Raw genomic sequence first — 15,601 nt, 5'->3', positions numbered from 1 at the left:
CCAGGGGATTGGTGGTGGAACAAGGACAAGGGGTCAGAAGCTGAAGAGGCAGCAGGGTTTAGTGAGCAGTAAGGGGCTGGGGCAGAGAGCAGTTCAGAATCAGAGGCAGAAGAAAAGAGGGGTCAAGAGGCAGAGTAGAGTCAGACTGCTGAAGAATCCAGGGAGTCTCCCCCTCCTGCTGCAACCAACTCCCCTTGCCCTGGGTCTCCCAGAACACGCAGAGAAGGGAAGAGGGTGAAACAACGAGAGACAAGATGACAGAGCCTTAGGCTGCTGGCAAAGCAACCAAAGGAGGAGCCTTAGAGTGTGGTGGGAAGGCAGGGACCTTCAGTCCTTGCAACTTCCTCATTGGGGCAAGACCTACTGGAAAGAGTTGCTGTCATCCCTAGACCTGCACTGTTTTCGTTTCCTTGAATAAAGAGTTAACTTCACTAACACCAGTGGGGTTTTTTGTTGCTGACCTTCTCCTGACACGCAGCTGGGTCCTCTTTCTCTTATCTCCACTGTTGAGACCTCTGTTGAATTCCATCTTTTCTGCTCTCTCAACTTTATCATGGACTCATGTAAAATTTGGATTGGACCTCAAGGCTCTCTTACTCCATGCCCCTGCTGATGTAGAAAGCAAAGCAGAGCTCCCACCACATCTTGCTGTGATACCTGGTAACCCAGTTAGGACATGTTTGAATCCCTTGCCTTCTCTTACAATACTGCTTCTGCCTGTTGCGTCCATATACATTTGTATAAATGAGGGTCAAATTGCTACAAATTCCTGCCGCTTGCCTTTTCCACACCTCCCATTCCATACATATGCACATGTCATATAATATAGAAATAGCTACAGTCTCAACACCCCAGTCTTCCTGTATCTCCATCACTGCCCACGTCAGCTGGAACATCCCACTTTGTACTAAAGCAAGCACTAAAAATTAGATTTGTGCTGGTTTAGAGGTAAAGCAGCTCCAGCTGCCGTTCAGTTTTTGTTTTGCAGAGCACAGTAGGCTTCTATTGATGCAGGTTTTATGTTCATTTAATGAACACCATATGCCACAAAACCTCAGACTGAAATTGAAGAAGATTTTTATGCTAAGGGCTTGCAAACTTTTTATATTTATGAACCTCTAAAAAAAATAAGAAGTTCAGGCTCACACTCCATGTTTGCAGAAAACTTCTGCTCATTAAAGATTATCATAGAGAGTTATCGCTGCAGGTTCTAAGTTACTGTCATTTATCATCTATAAAGCAATGTCGATTGGTAAGGGCTTCTTAAATCCTTATTTTGCTTTATGCACATATAAAACACCCTCTGGGGTAAGTCAACACTCCCATTTTATAGATAAAGGCGAGAGGGAATGACTTTGCCACGGGTCCCAGTGCAGCCATGATAGAGAAAAGACTGGAACCCATGTGGCAAGGCATAAGGACCTGTGAATCTGGTGGGCTACTGAATCGACCTTCTCAGTAGAATCAGATGGCCTCAGACCTCATTATCAACAGCCAACTGTAAACATCATCCTGGCTCTGGGATTGTAGCACTGGAGAACCTACATATGCCACCCCCCAAGAGATAAATGATTGCTAGCTAATGTGCCTTATGCATACTATTGGTCTGATCCAGACTTAGTCATACAAAAAGTTCATCCACGCTGTTTTTTAATGTGGATTGTAAGTTCCCTGTACCCCCATTAATTCTCCATTGTCCATATGACATTCTCCTCTAAATCACAACCTTCCCACCCTTTCCCCCCTTCTCAGTGTTAGGTTTCTGTGTGTTGCCACTGTGCAGTGCTCTTGGAATCACAAGACTCTGATTTGCATTCCAGAGACATTCCAGGCTGTTGGAAGTCTCACGGAAGACAGGAGACGGATGTGATGTTACTGGTTTCCTGTTCCTTTGTTTTTCAGTTGCTCTCTGCTTTCACAGAGAGAGCATATATATTTCTTTTCTGTCTGCATAACTAGAATATGATGTAGCTCATATTATCTCTGCTCCTTCCCTGAGTGCTGGATACTCTGCGTAATGGGGGAACGTGCTTGGAGTCTCATCAAAGGCTCAGGTTGTTAATCATGTTGGAGGACTCGACTGGAAGAGTCGCTCGGTCAAACGCAAGTCCGACACTCAGTCTGGATTATTTCATATCAGAGATACAAAAAGGGGAGAGTATGAGAAAATCCAGACCAAGGGAGGGGAAACGGTGGAAAGGCAGTGACTTGGAGGAGAACACCATGTGGACAATGGAGAATTAATGGAGGTACAGGGAGCTTATCACCCACGTTAAACAACAGTATATCTGAGCCCTTGGAGTACACTCAGTGACTGTCTTGATTGCCACTGGTCTACTCCAAATATGACTATGTCTGGATCCAACGCTGTATTTAATAGCACTGGGCAATGTATCAATGTGTACCGGCAAATTAAATCTAAGAAAATATCCCAAATATACAGGGCAGGTGCTACTCTATGATCAAGAGCAATAATACTGGGTCACCATAAATAGCATTAAATGAAGTCATCTTGAGATTAATTTAATAAGTTATTTTCATATAGAGGAAACAGCTCAGGACCGTAGGTGGTTCTGCAAAACAGAAAGAGGAAGTTCATATATATATACAGATAGGTAGCCGTGTTGGTCTGCCATAGTCAAAATAAAAAAATTTCTTCCAGTAGCACCTTAAAGACCAACTAAGTTAGTTCTTGGTATGAGCTTTCGTGTGCATGCATGTATCTGAAGAAGTGTGCATGCACACGAAAGCTCATACCAAGAACTAACTTAGTTGGTCTTTACTGGAAGAAATTTTTTTATTTCACACACATATATATATATATATATATATATATATATATATATATATATATATCAGTTTTTTACATTTCAAAATAAACATTTTACAAACTTTAAAATATCCAATGACTTCCCTTTTTCTCCTTCCATGGTTCATATTACATATAATACATTCCTGCATATTTTACTCTAACCATTCAAATCAATTTTCCACTTTTACATCAATCAAATATTGTTTACTCTGTTGAGTTTATCTTAACGCTGCCAGCGTTTTCAGCTGTGTACAATTATTTTCCATATATTCAATAAATATTTTCCACTCTTCTTTAAATATACGTTCTTATTGCTTTCTTATTCTGTGTGTTAAGCCTGCAAGTGCTGCATATTCTAACATCTTAAGCTGCCAATCCTCTTTACATGGGACCTTGCTCACTTTCCATTTTTGGGCTAACAGAACACAGGCCGCTGTTGTTGCATACATAAATAAACTTTTCTGACACCTGGGGATTTCTGATTGCGTTAGTCCCAACGAAAAGGACTCTGGTTGCTGCTTTTTTGGAAGGTAAATTTTTTTCAACTCATTATAAATCATTTCCCAATATTCTTTTACCTTTCTACATATCCACCACATATGAAAGAAGTTCCTCCCATTTCTTTACATTTCCAACACGTTCTGCTTTATACATCTTAACTAACCTACTCAGAGTTAAATACCATCTATGAATCATTTTCAAACAGTTCTCTTTCAGAGAATAACACATGGTAAACTTCACTTTTTCAGAGTTTCTTCCAGAGATTTAGGTATATATTGTGTCCTATATCTATTGCCCAGTGTGCCATTGATGCTTTAACTGTTATTTTTCAAATTGTGAGCTTTGGTCCAAAACCCCATTTTTATTTTTATTTTGTCTACCATAAGCATATGACATATCTGGTGGTATTGTAACCAGTTCATAACTTGGCTCCTTAAGTTCTTCATAGGTTCCAGTCTGGATTTGCACCCTGCAAAGTCCAGCAATTCCCTGTAAGTCACCCATTGTCTGTCCATATTAACTCTCTTAATTGTAATTGCTTCGATGGGGGATAACCATAAAGGTGTTTTTTCTTTCTAGCAGATTTTTATATTTCTTCCAAATTCTATACAAATTCTTCCTGAGAATGTGGTTCATAAAACTCTAATAAATTTTTGCTTTCCCATACCAAAGACATGCATGCCACCCGAATTTTAAGTCATGGCCTTCCAAATCTAAAATGTCTGCATTGTCCAATACAATCCATTCCTTTAACCAACACAAACAAGCTGCCTGCAATTGCAGGTCTGGCAGGGCAAAGCCTCTTCCTTTTGTATCTATCAACATTTTAAATTTAATTATTGGCTTTTCCCCTGCCAGATAAATTTAGAAATATATTCTTTCCATTCTTTGAAGTAGTTTGCATTATTTACAATCGGAACAGAAAGAGGAAGTTCTTGAAATTGGATCTTGTTGTGCATCTCAAGCTACAGACCTTCTTGGAGGTGATACAGAGCAGCAGCCACTGCCAAATGATTAGACAGTGAAGGTTAAAAAGGACCATAAAAGATAATTGCCGAAGCCCAGCCAAGCAGTGATTAAGACAAAAGTATGGAGTTCAGCCAAGCTGGAGAGCAGATAAGGGCGACTCCTGGTCAGGATTTTGCCATTGTTGTGGTACAGAGATAATGGAGTCAGATGGTCCCAGAACTGCCACTTTGAAAGTTAAGAGATTCTGCTTAGAGGGAAGGAGATACCCTTGAGAGGTATTGCAAAAGACAACTTCAGCACAGGCCTGCACAACTTGTCACCCAGCAAGCAAAATGCAGCCCACCAACTCAGTGTATGTATGTCTATACTAAATCTGTTTTTGAAACCTTCCTAGGATGGCGAAAACACATCAGCTCTCATGTACTTGCAGGCTGAAATTAATGGCTGATGGACTCTGTTTGGCTTGGTAGGTCTTGAGTTGTGAAACCCTCACAGGGAGTCAGTAGCTCAGGACTGATTAATGTCACTGTTTTTCTTTCCACTGAGAGCTTTATAATGTAATTCAACATTATGAGTGGCTCAGAGTGTCCTCTGAACATAAAATAACCTACAGCGGTCCACCTTGCTTTTTGAAATGCCCAGCTCGGACGTTTTGGCTTTTGGGATTTGGTTTTGGGCCAGGGGGGGTCTGGAGTTGTGGGGGCTCTTAACTTTGGAGGGACTTTGAAACATGCTTTTAAATACTCTCTGGATTACAGTGCTGACTGTGGAGAATGGGCTGACCTGTCGAGGGGGGACGGAGATATTGTTGGGTTGGAGTCGCCCCGAGACCTACTCCTCAATGAGAAAGGAAAGAAATTAAGAAAAGGATCAACAAAAGACAAAGTAAAGTGCAGGTATAAACAAGAAGAAGATCTGCAGAAGGGACATGGAAAAGAATTAAGAGCCTCGGACACAAGATCACCAGGTTGATGGACTAGATGGAATGGATAGAAAGGACTGACATAACCCGAGACCAGGAAGAAGAGACGTTGGATGAAGATTGGAAGGAAGTTTTTAAAAAATTATTTTGAGAATTAGTGTAAAATTAATGAGTGTTAAAAAAAATGTTGGAATGAAACTATTTGGCTTTAGTAGAAATGATATAAGGAGTTATGTATAAATAAGTATTAAGTTTTAAGTTTTAAGGCTTTTTATGGTAAGATAAGGTTAAAATAAATTAAGGTAAATTTAGTGACAGAATATAGTGAAAGATGGAAAGGATTTGCTGAGTTAATTAATAGGTTAGACCGTTAAGATAAATTATATAATAAAAATTGAGAAAGATGGAAAGAATTTGCTGAAACAATTAATTAAACTAGAATACAAAAAGGGAGGTGTGAGGAGGTCGATGAAACAAGTAAATGAAAGATAATGATATGGAATATTGGATGTGTGTTTTAATGTTATTGGTTTTTTTTGCTGTATTGTTGTATTGTTTTTCTTTTTATATATTGTAATGTATGTCCTGTCAAATTTCTTGTTGTTTTCTTTTCTTCTTTTTTCTGTAATTTTTAAACTTCTAATAAATATCATTTAAAAAAAATAAAATGAAATGCCCAGCTCATGCTGGCCAGTGAATCAACTATGCATTTATCCATGGGCAAGGCTCTATTTGCATCCCCCAGCTATCATCTGCTGACTTGAAAAGTTCACCACAATGTAGGGAAATTTTCATTTCCCACCACCACTAGGTGGAAATGTTGAGACATGTTTTGACAGATAACCTGGGAAAACCTTCAAGTGGTCATTTCCCTTAATCTGAACTGCTCTCCATTTATGCACATAATCCAATTTGGCTCCGAAAAGATGCTGCTGTTTGACGACTTCCAATGAACAAATACAGCAACTAGCTACCTGGGACTACCAGCTATGCAGAACATCAGTTCACCTGTCCTTGAACAATGCTGCCTCCCAGTCTGTTCCCACGTGCAAATTAAAGTGCTGGTGCCACGGATGGCCCCATACACTTTCTACCCAAGGTTAACAACAAAATGGCATCTCTCTCTCAATTCCATGTACCAAAGCCAACCTGACTGACAACGGAATCTTTCTTCAACATAGGTGATGAGGTAACGTCTTCCACTGCACCTGAGCACAGCAGGCTTATTTAGGGACTCAGGCCAGGTCATGTAATGCAGATAGTTCTGCCCTCCCAACTGACACACAAACGCATACGCCTTGGGATCACACTGGCCTGGGTTGCTGCTCAACCCTAAAATCCTAAAAACCTTGGAAGCTTTCCTGAACGATGCATTCATCACCACAGTCTCTCTTCTAGATCCATCCATCCTGTCTGATATGAGCTATGTGATGATCAGCGGGAGGGCCTTTTTTGGTCAAGACCCCCAGTTTATAGAAAGTCCTCTCCATACAGTATTAGATTTGTGACTGCGTTTTTGCTAAGTATATTTTCTCCATTGATCATTTTTTGAAATAACACATAGGAGGTAGCCACATTTTAGTTTCCTGCTTATGCCGTAGGCTGCAGAGTAAGCCTGGCTGAACTGTGTAGACCTTATTTCTGAATAGACATGCAGAGCATTATACTGTTTGCTATACTTTCCACAGGGGGCCAGCACACCACCTAGCCTTGCCTTATCAATGGTGGAGAGGAAATGGCAAGAAATTGATGCACAGCCTTACCCACCACCTCCCTCTCCCCTGGCAACATAGGCCACATTCACACCAGACATTTAAACTACAGTGACACCATTTAAACACTCATGGCTTCCCCCAAAGAATGCTGGGAGCCATAGTTTGTTAAGGGTGAGAGTCTTGAGAGTCCCGTGGACTGCAAGAAGATCAAACCTCTCCATTATTAAGGAAATCAGCCCTGAGTGCTCACTGGAAGGACAGATCCTGAAGCTGAGGCTCCAATACTTTGGCCACCTCACACAGTACAATTCTGTATGTGGCTACTTATAAGTAAGTCCTGCAGAGTTCAATGGGGCCTACTCCCAGGTAAGCAGGTATAGGGTTGCATCATGAAGTAGTGATGCATATCCTGATTAACACTAGGTCCAACCATCCCTGAACACTGGCCCTTCTGGCTGGAAATTAGGGGAATTGCAGTCCAACAACAAGTGGGGAACTAAGGTTGGGGGAGGTTAATGTCTCCTCCCATATGACCTCCACATTTCTGAGACCCTACAACAGATGAACTAAAAACAGATCAGATCGTGAAGCTGAGACTCCAATACTTTGGCCACGTCATGAGAAGAGAAGACTCCCTGGAAAAGAACCTGATGTTGGGAAAGATGGAGGGCACAAGGAGAAGGGGACGACAGAGGACGAGATGGTTGGACAGTGTTCTCGAAGCTACAAACATGACTCTAACCAAACTGCGGGAGGCAGTGGAAGACAGGAGTGCCTGGCGTGCTCTGGTCCATGGGGTCATGGAGAGTCGGGCACGACTAAATGACTAAACAACAACATAGGAGCCAACTCCTAGAGGCCGAGGTTCCTTTCGGCTCCCCCAAAAAGGTTTTGAGGGGGCCAGGGCCCCCAATGTTGGTGGGCATAGCCATTCAAATGGTGTGTGCGTGCCATGTCATGTGATTGATTATGGGGGTAGGGCTTATCTGTGCGCCCCCCCCCCGGCCAATGTTTTATTCAAGTTGGCTCCCTTGACCCCTAATGAACTGCACAGTTCCCTGAACTCTTTGGGGGAATCTATGAGTGTTTCAAATGGTATCAAAGTGCTTTAAATGCAGTGCTTTTTTCTGGGGGGATGCAGGGGTACGCATACCCCTAAACAGTTTGTGAATCTTTGTACTTTTGTCCATTTACTGTATTTATTTTTCCCAATTTGAACTATAAAATGATTATTTTCTTGAGTCAAAATAAGAGTACCCCTAAACATTTTTTAAAGAAAAAAGCACTGTTTAAATGTATGGTGACTTCTACATTCTTTGAGCAAGTAAATGTTCCTTGTTCTTTTCCCACCTCTGAAATTGACCCAACCTACCAAGATCCCTCACAGGAACTACTGCGGAATGAGTGGTTGGATCCAGCATTATGTAGTATAATTGCATAAAGCATATTCTTTTTTAAAAAACCCTGCACCTTGTTTAATCCATTCACATTACCGTTAGGTGGCACAAAATCAAATGGACAAAAAGTGTTATTGTTTGGCATCCAACCCAAATCAAGTTAAATATTTTGATAAATTTGTACAGAGTCGTATTTCATGTGTGTTTTCCACATTTGTTGTTTAATATTATTATGTACTGTCAACTCCCTGGAACATTTCATTCTAACTGATGGCTTCTTTAAGACAGATCTTAGATATGCAGAGGGCCTTGGATATTACAAATGCCTAGGTGATTTGTATTGCTTTTATGAAAGAAATATAATTATTGCCATCCAGGAGAAATAACCAGTGGACAACAAATGGAACTTTGATTTCACCCGAACAGAACAGTCAGTGCCGTGTTATATTTCAGTTTGCTTTAGCAAATAATTTTTGCAGGTAACACTCCCCCCACCCACCCCAACCCCAGAGCAGCTAAATTTATTTATGACTATCACCCATTTATGGCTTCAGATCTAACTTTCCATTAGAGCGGGAACTGATCTTGCACAACAACAGACCCATCTTTACCTAAGCTTACTGACAGACTATATTCCTTGGGAGATGCCTACAGTCAATCACAGTAATTACCCCTCAGCCTTTTTCATTATGTAGGATCCGTGAATATCTATCTATCTATCTATCTATCTATCTATCTATCTATCTATCTATCATCTATCTATCTATCTATCTATCTATCTATCTATATCTATCTATATCTATCTATCTATCTATCTATCTATCTATCTATCTATCTATCATCATCATCTTCTTCCAACAATCTCAAGGTGATTCTGCCTGTCCCCATTGCATTCTCACTGCAACCCTGTGTGGTAGGTTAGGTCCAGCCTTCTCTGAGACAGGGAATGAACCTATTGAAGACCTACGCACAATTCTAAGGGAGGGAAGGCATTGAATTCAGTAAGACTTCCTTCCAAATAAACATGGATAGTGTTAAGCTGAAAGCCTTGCAGTGCCGGTGCACCATAAGGGTTTACCTGTGTCAATGTTTCATTGCACAAATCAACATATGCCCATTACATCTTTCCCCCGCATATCTTGCATTGAGGTTGCCCTGTTGCTGTGCTAGATACTGCACTACATTTTTAGACCACCACTGATGTATTGAATTTGGTGGGGCGAGAACGATGCAGGATGTTGTGAGAGAGGAATATGAAAATACAAAGCCAGCTGTTAAATAAAATACAGGAGGGGGGAGAGAGAGAAATGGAATGAGGGGAGGAAAAGGATATGAAATAGAATGATCGAATCTGATTTGCTCATTTTCTTTTGGCCACATGGGGCTATATTCACTCCAAGAGAACAAGTATTTGATTATCTCCAGTATATTCCTTTAGTGCCACCTTCAGGTTTTTTTGGTCTTCTCCTGCTACAGTTCTTCTGATTCTCTGAATAAGGGCTTGTGCCAGGAGCAGGAAACATTTTTCAGCCAGAGGGCTGCATTACCTTCCAGGCAACCTGTAGGGTTTTTTTTGGGGGGGCAGGGTGGAGAACGACATTCACCGGTGGTAGGTGGGGTTAGAAGCAACAGTGGGTGGAGAAAATGATTCCGCATGAAAATAGGGACATTCTATTCCCTCTAGAATAGAATGTCCCTATTTTAACAAGGAATGTTGGGGGGTATTTAATTAGTATTCTAATTTTACCTTTATGCAATAGGCTTTTTTCTACACACACAAATCCAGGCAAGCAAAAGGCATTACCAGAGTTCAGAGACACATTCTGGTAAGCAAAAACATTCAAGAAAGTAGCAAAGTAGGTTTAGTGAAGGTCCCACTGCCAAAATGCTCACAGGGTGTTGGGCAGATCAGGATCTGGCCCACTGGCCAGATTTTGTACTTCATCCCTTTCTCATTCTAATAATCCATCTATAACTTCTAATACATTTTATCCTTTATCCTTTCTTCTTCATGCATAGAACAAACATCTCTTTAAATATATGTTACTTCCACATGTACTTCATTTGTTGATCTTAACTGCATTTACCTGAACTCTCCCCCATTTCACTACAAAGATGGCTCTGGGAATTCCTGACCCATGGGAAAAACAGAGGCACGGACACAAACATTTTTCTCAGTTCCAGCTACTTTTTAAAAGTCTGCACCAACACTTTGCCTAATGGCAATGTAAACAAACAACAGAGTGAAGTTACTGCTATGGATAAAGGTAGTGAGAGGGGGAACCCACACTTTTGCTCAACAAAATCTATACAGGAGAAGAACAGATCAAGACAACTAGTTAAATAATGCTGTTCTATATCATTAAGAGGAGGCAGAAGAATGAATGTCCTGCTTTGATTAACTTTGTTAACTAAGTGCTGGGCTCAAGGGTTTGTTTAATTTTGCCTCTCTCTGGTGGAGAGGAGAACTGCCCATGTAATCTGTGCACCAACGCAAGAGATTAAACAGAAAGCCACAACACTTCCTTGCTTGAGTGTCAGAACCAGTTCTTACATAACAGCCATTGCTCGCCCAAGAAAGGAATGTTAAGCATTTGATGAAGCAAAGCCTGTTGAGATTTGTAAATAAGACATGTGTGCCAAAGCCTCATGCAGGAAAAATACTAGAATAAGCAGACAGTCAAGAATATGAACACAATTGTCAGAGCTGCTTGAAGATCCTAGCTCACAGAGGACCACGCTAGCCAGCGATCATTAAGTAAAAGTCTTTATTGAATTGCAGTTTCCATTCTCACGCTGCTGCGCGCAACTCTACGTCTAGTAGCTAGATCGGCGAAGCTCCGTCTGAGTCTCCGCCCCTTGTGCACCAACTTAATATCCTAGCCCTGCTCCACCTTTTCCGCCTGACTGTCCTCCTCTGGGTCCCTCTACCCCCCGGGGTTTCTTCCTTCCTGGATTCTTCTGACGCTGACCCGGACCCTCCTGCCTCCTTGCGCCGGGCTTTAGGACCTGGTTCCCTTTCCGGGCTGCTTACTGCGCCGCCTTCCTCTGCATTTGAACTTGGCGCGCGCGCCCAACCTTCCACTTTCCTCTTAACCGTTTCTTCGCTCCCCGATGGAGGTGTGGCCACTCCTGACTCATGCCCTCCCTCCTGTGGTGAGCTGCCAGCGCTTGCCCCCTGGCTCCCTTCTTCTTCCCTGCTCTCTGGCTGTGACGCTGGTCCCGATCTCCAACTGCTCTCCTCGGAGTCCCCTCTGGCTCTATCTTCCTGGGGTGCCCCCCTAGACTCCCCCCTTGCCCTGGCCACTGGTGCTCCTTTCTGTGAATCCTCTGATTCACTGGAAAGACTAGGAGATCTCGGGTCGTCGTCATCACTCATCTTTTCTTCTGCCTCCTCCCCTTCGCTCTCTGTTTCCTCCCTTGGCCTTGCCTCTGCTCCTAAACCCCTGACATCCATCCCCCCCTCGAAGCCCCCCATTCCCCCCTCCCCTCCTTCCGGTGCTGGAGCTGGGTGCTGCTGTTGCAAAGGGACGAACGTCGGATATCGTTCGCTTCCCGTGGCGGGACTCCATCTGAAGTCTCGCGGGTCTTCCTCCCTGCTCTCGTCGACGACGGTCACCTCCGCTTCCATCTCTGTGCCGCCGTGCTCGAAACCAGGGTTGTCCCCGAAAACGTCCATGTCCGTTTCTCCCTCACTTCCTCCTGGCGGCGTTGCTCGTCCTGGGCCTTCCAGCCACCTTCTGCGGAACTGCTCCTCTGGTCTATCGTCCCACCAATACGAGGGTTCTGATGCAGATCCCGAGGGTGACCCCTCCGGGGAACGGACGTCTTGTGTCGGGTCCTCTTCCGAGTCGAACCCCCGGAAAGTGCTGGCCGAAAGCGTGGGCGTGAAAAGCCAGTCGTCGAAAAAGTCTGCTGGCATAGGTCTATGTGGGAAGAGGGCATGAAACTCGTCCTTGAGTAGAGGTTCGTCCAAGGCGTAGCCCGGCACCCAGCTGTTCGCACTGGCCGGGGTGCCCTCCTTGGCGAGAAAGTATTCTACCCCCTCTTCCCCCCATCTGGAGTCCAAAATCTCTGTGACTTCGTTGATGCGCTCCTTCTGTGCCACTCCCGCGTGCCCTGTTCTGTCTCTGACTGGACTCGGCGCCGTTCCGGGTTCCTGGAACCTGTGCGGTGCCTTGTAGGGAGTGAGCACCGATCTGTGGAACACCGGATGCATTCTGGAACCCTCCGGAAGTGCCAGTCTGAAAGCAACCGGGTTGACCTGCTCTTCGACTTGGTAGGGCCCCAGTTGTTTATGCCCTAGTTTCTTCTTGGCCAACGACCTGGCCGGCACTGCGTGGGCTGCTAACCAGACCCAGTCTCCCACGTGGAGCTCTTCGCCAACCCTTCTGTGTCTGTCCGCTTGTACCTTGTATGCGTGTTTGGCCAGCTCCAGGTGGCGCCTCAGCTGATCGTGGACTTCCTGCAGCTCCGACGCGAACGCATCCGCCGTCTGCGGCTCCCCCTCCCCCATTCTTTCCAGTCCCGGGAAGGTTCTGGGGTGCCTCCCGTTGTTGGCGAAGAACGGCGTGACCCCCGTGGACACGTGCTTCGTGTTGTTGTAGGCGAACTCGGCAAGCGGCAGGTAATCCACCCACGTCGCAGGCTGTTGATTCGCATAGCATCTCAGGTACTGCTGCATGATGGCATTGACCCGCTCCGCTTGCCCGTTGGTCTGCGGGTGTCTCGCCGACGCCAGGTTGATCTTGACGTTTAGGAAGCCCATCAGCTTCTGCCAGAAATTCGAGATGAACTGCCGCCCGCGGTCGGACAGAATAGACCGTGGCAGACCGTGAACCTTGAACACGTGGTCTATGAACAGTTTGGCGGTTTGCTCCGCCGTGGCCACCTTAGCACACGGAATGAAATGGGCCATCTTGGAAAACAGGTCCACCACCACCAGCACTGCCGTCTTGCCCCTCGAGCTGGGCAGATCTGTGACAAAGTCCAGAGCCACCCTTTCCCAAGGTTCGACCGGAGTTTGCAGCGGTTCCAACAGTCCGGCCGGCGGTCTGTGCACTGGTTTGGCCCTCTGGCAGGTGTCACACCTCGCCACGTAGTCTGCGACCTCCCCTCTCATTCCAGGCCACCAGAAATCCCTGGCTACTAATTCCACCGTCTTCTCCTTGCCAAAGTGCCCGGCCGTGGGCGCGTCGTGCAGCTGCTGCAGCACCTTGGCGCGAAGGTCGTCTCCCGGCACGTAGATGGCCCCTTTACGGATGAGCAATCCATCTCGCAGCTGGAAACCGTCGGCCACAGCCTTGCCCCTTTGTACCTCTGCCATCTTTGCTTGCGCGAAGGAGTCATCCTGCAACGCTCGTCGCACCGCCTCCAGGTCCACGGTGGCCGCGGCGCACGCCCATACTGTTGGTGCGAAGATGTGCATGGCGGCCGCTGGCGTTGCGTCCTCCAGATACTGTGGCTTACGGGAGAGGGCGTCCGCCATGATGTTAGTGTCCCCCGGGACATACTCTATGCGGAAGTCGAAGTTCGCAAAAAACTCAGCCCAGCGTATCTGCCTCTGGTTTAGGAACTGTGCCGTGCGCCAGTGCTCCAGATTCTTGTGGTCCGTGCAAACCTGCACCGTGTGCTTGGCGCCGATCAGGAAGTGCCTCCACGCTTTGAACGCTGCATGAATGGCCAGCAACTCCCTGTCCCAGATGGTGTAGTTCTGCTCGGACTTGCTGAGCTTCCTGGAGTAAAACGCTCCCGGTCGCCACGCCCCCTGCTGGTCCTTTTGCAGCAGGACCGCCCCCACGGCTCTGTCCGAGGCGTCTGTCTCCACCCTCATCGGCCTGCTGGGGTTGACGTGAAGCAGCTGCTCTTCCGACGCGAAGAGACGCTTGAGTGCCTGAAAGGACTGCTCCGCCTCCTCTGTCCAAACGAACTTCTTTTTCTTGGAGCTAAGCGTGTCTGTGATGGCCGCTGTCTGCATAGCGAAGCCCTTGATAAACTTGCGATAGAAGTTCGCAAAGCCGACAAACCTTTGGACCTCTTTCCGGTTGCGTGGGCTCTTCCAGTCCAATACCGCTCGAACCTTGGCGCTGTCCATGGCGAGCCCCTTGTCAGACAACTTGTAGCCCAGAAAATCCACCTCCGTCACGTCGAATTGGCACTTCTCCAGCTTGGCGTAGAGCCTATGTTGCTTTAGTCTGGTCAGCACTTCCTTGACGTGCCTGTCATGCTCCTGCTGCGATTCCGAAAAGATCAGGATGTCATCTAAGAAACAGACGCACGTCTTGTAGAGAAGTCCCGCCAACACGTGATGCATGAAAGCTTGAAAAACGTGGGAGCCATTTTGCAGTCCAAAAGGCATAACTCTGTATGCGTAGGTACCCAGTGGCGTGAACATGGCCGTCTTCCACTCATCTCCCTCCCGCATGCGAATGAGGTTGTACGCCCCTCGCAGGTCTAATTTGGTGAACACTTTTCCCTTCCGCACCTTCGCCAGGAGGTCGTCGATTCGGGGCATGGGGAAGTCCGATGGCTTGGTCACACTGTTTAAAATGCGATAGTCCACTACCAGTCTTTTTTGGGGCGTGTCTCGCTTTTTAACAAAGAATACAGGACTGCCCCCCGCTGCCTTGGACTCTCGGATGAAACCGCGTTCCAAATTATGATCGATGAACTCTTTGAGTTCCTGCAGCTCGTCCTCCGACATGGAATACAGTTTCCCTTTAGGCAGCGCCGCCCCCGGCAGCAGGTCAATTTTGCAGTCATATGGTCTGTGAGGGGGTAGCCTGTCCGCCTCCTTCTCGCAGAAAACTTCCAAAAATTCTGCGTACTTGTGGGGAATCGCTTGCAGCGTGCCTAGTAGCAGCTGTGACTCCTCTTCCTCTCCTTCCTGCCGGTGCACGATGCAGTGTTCAGCACAAAAGGAAGAGCCGAAGACCAGCTGCCTCTGGTACCAAGCCAGCGTTGGGCTGTGCTTGTCCAGCCAACTCATTCCCAATACAATGGGCGTATCCGATAGTTGAGTGACATTGAAGCTGATGATTTCTTTGTGATTCCCAAGTCGCATCGCCATTGGCGGCGTCTGCTTCACCACTTGCCCCCCTAGCAACTCCCTGCCATCCACCGTGACAACCTGCAGGGGCAGTGTGGCCGGCAGCAACTGTATAGCGTGCTTGTCGACAAAGTCCTGCCCTATAAAGTCCACGTTGCTGCCCGAGTCCACTGTGATGGGCACGTCCATGGTGATTCCATTGGGCAGCTGGAGAGATGCGGTGAGCCTCACCACTGG

This window comes from Podarcis bocagei (assembly GCF_964188305.1).
Source record: "Podarcis bocagei genome assembly, chromosome: 12".
Classification (NCBI taxonomy): domain Eukaryota; kingdom Metazoa; phylum Chordata; class Lepidosauria; order Squamata; family Lacertidae; genus Podarcis; species Podarcis bocagei.
The sequence above is the reverse complement of the archived record's forward strand: the minus strand, read 5'-3'. Positions refer to the sequence as shown.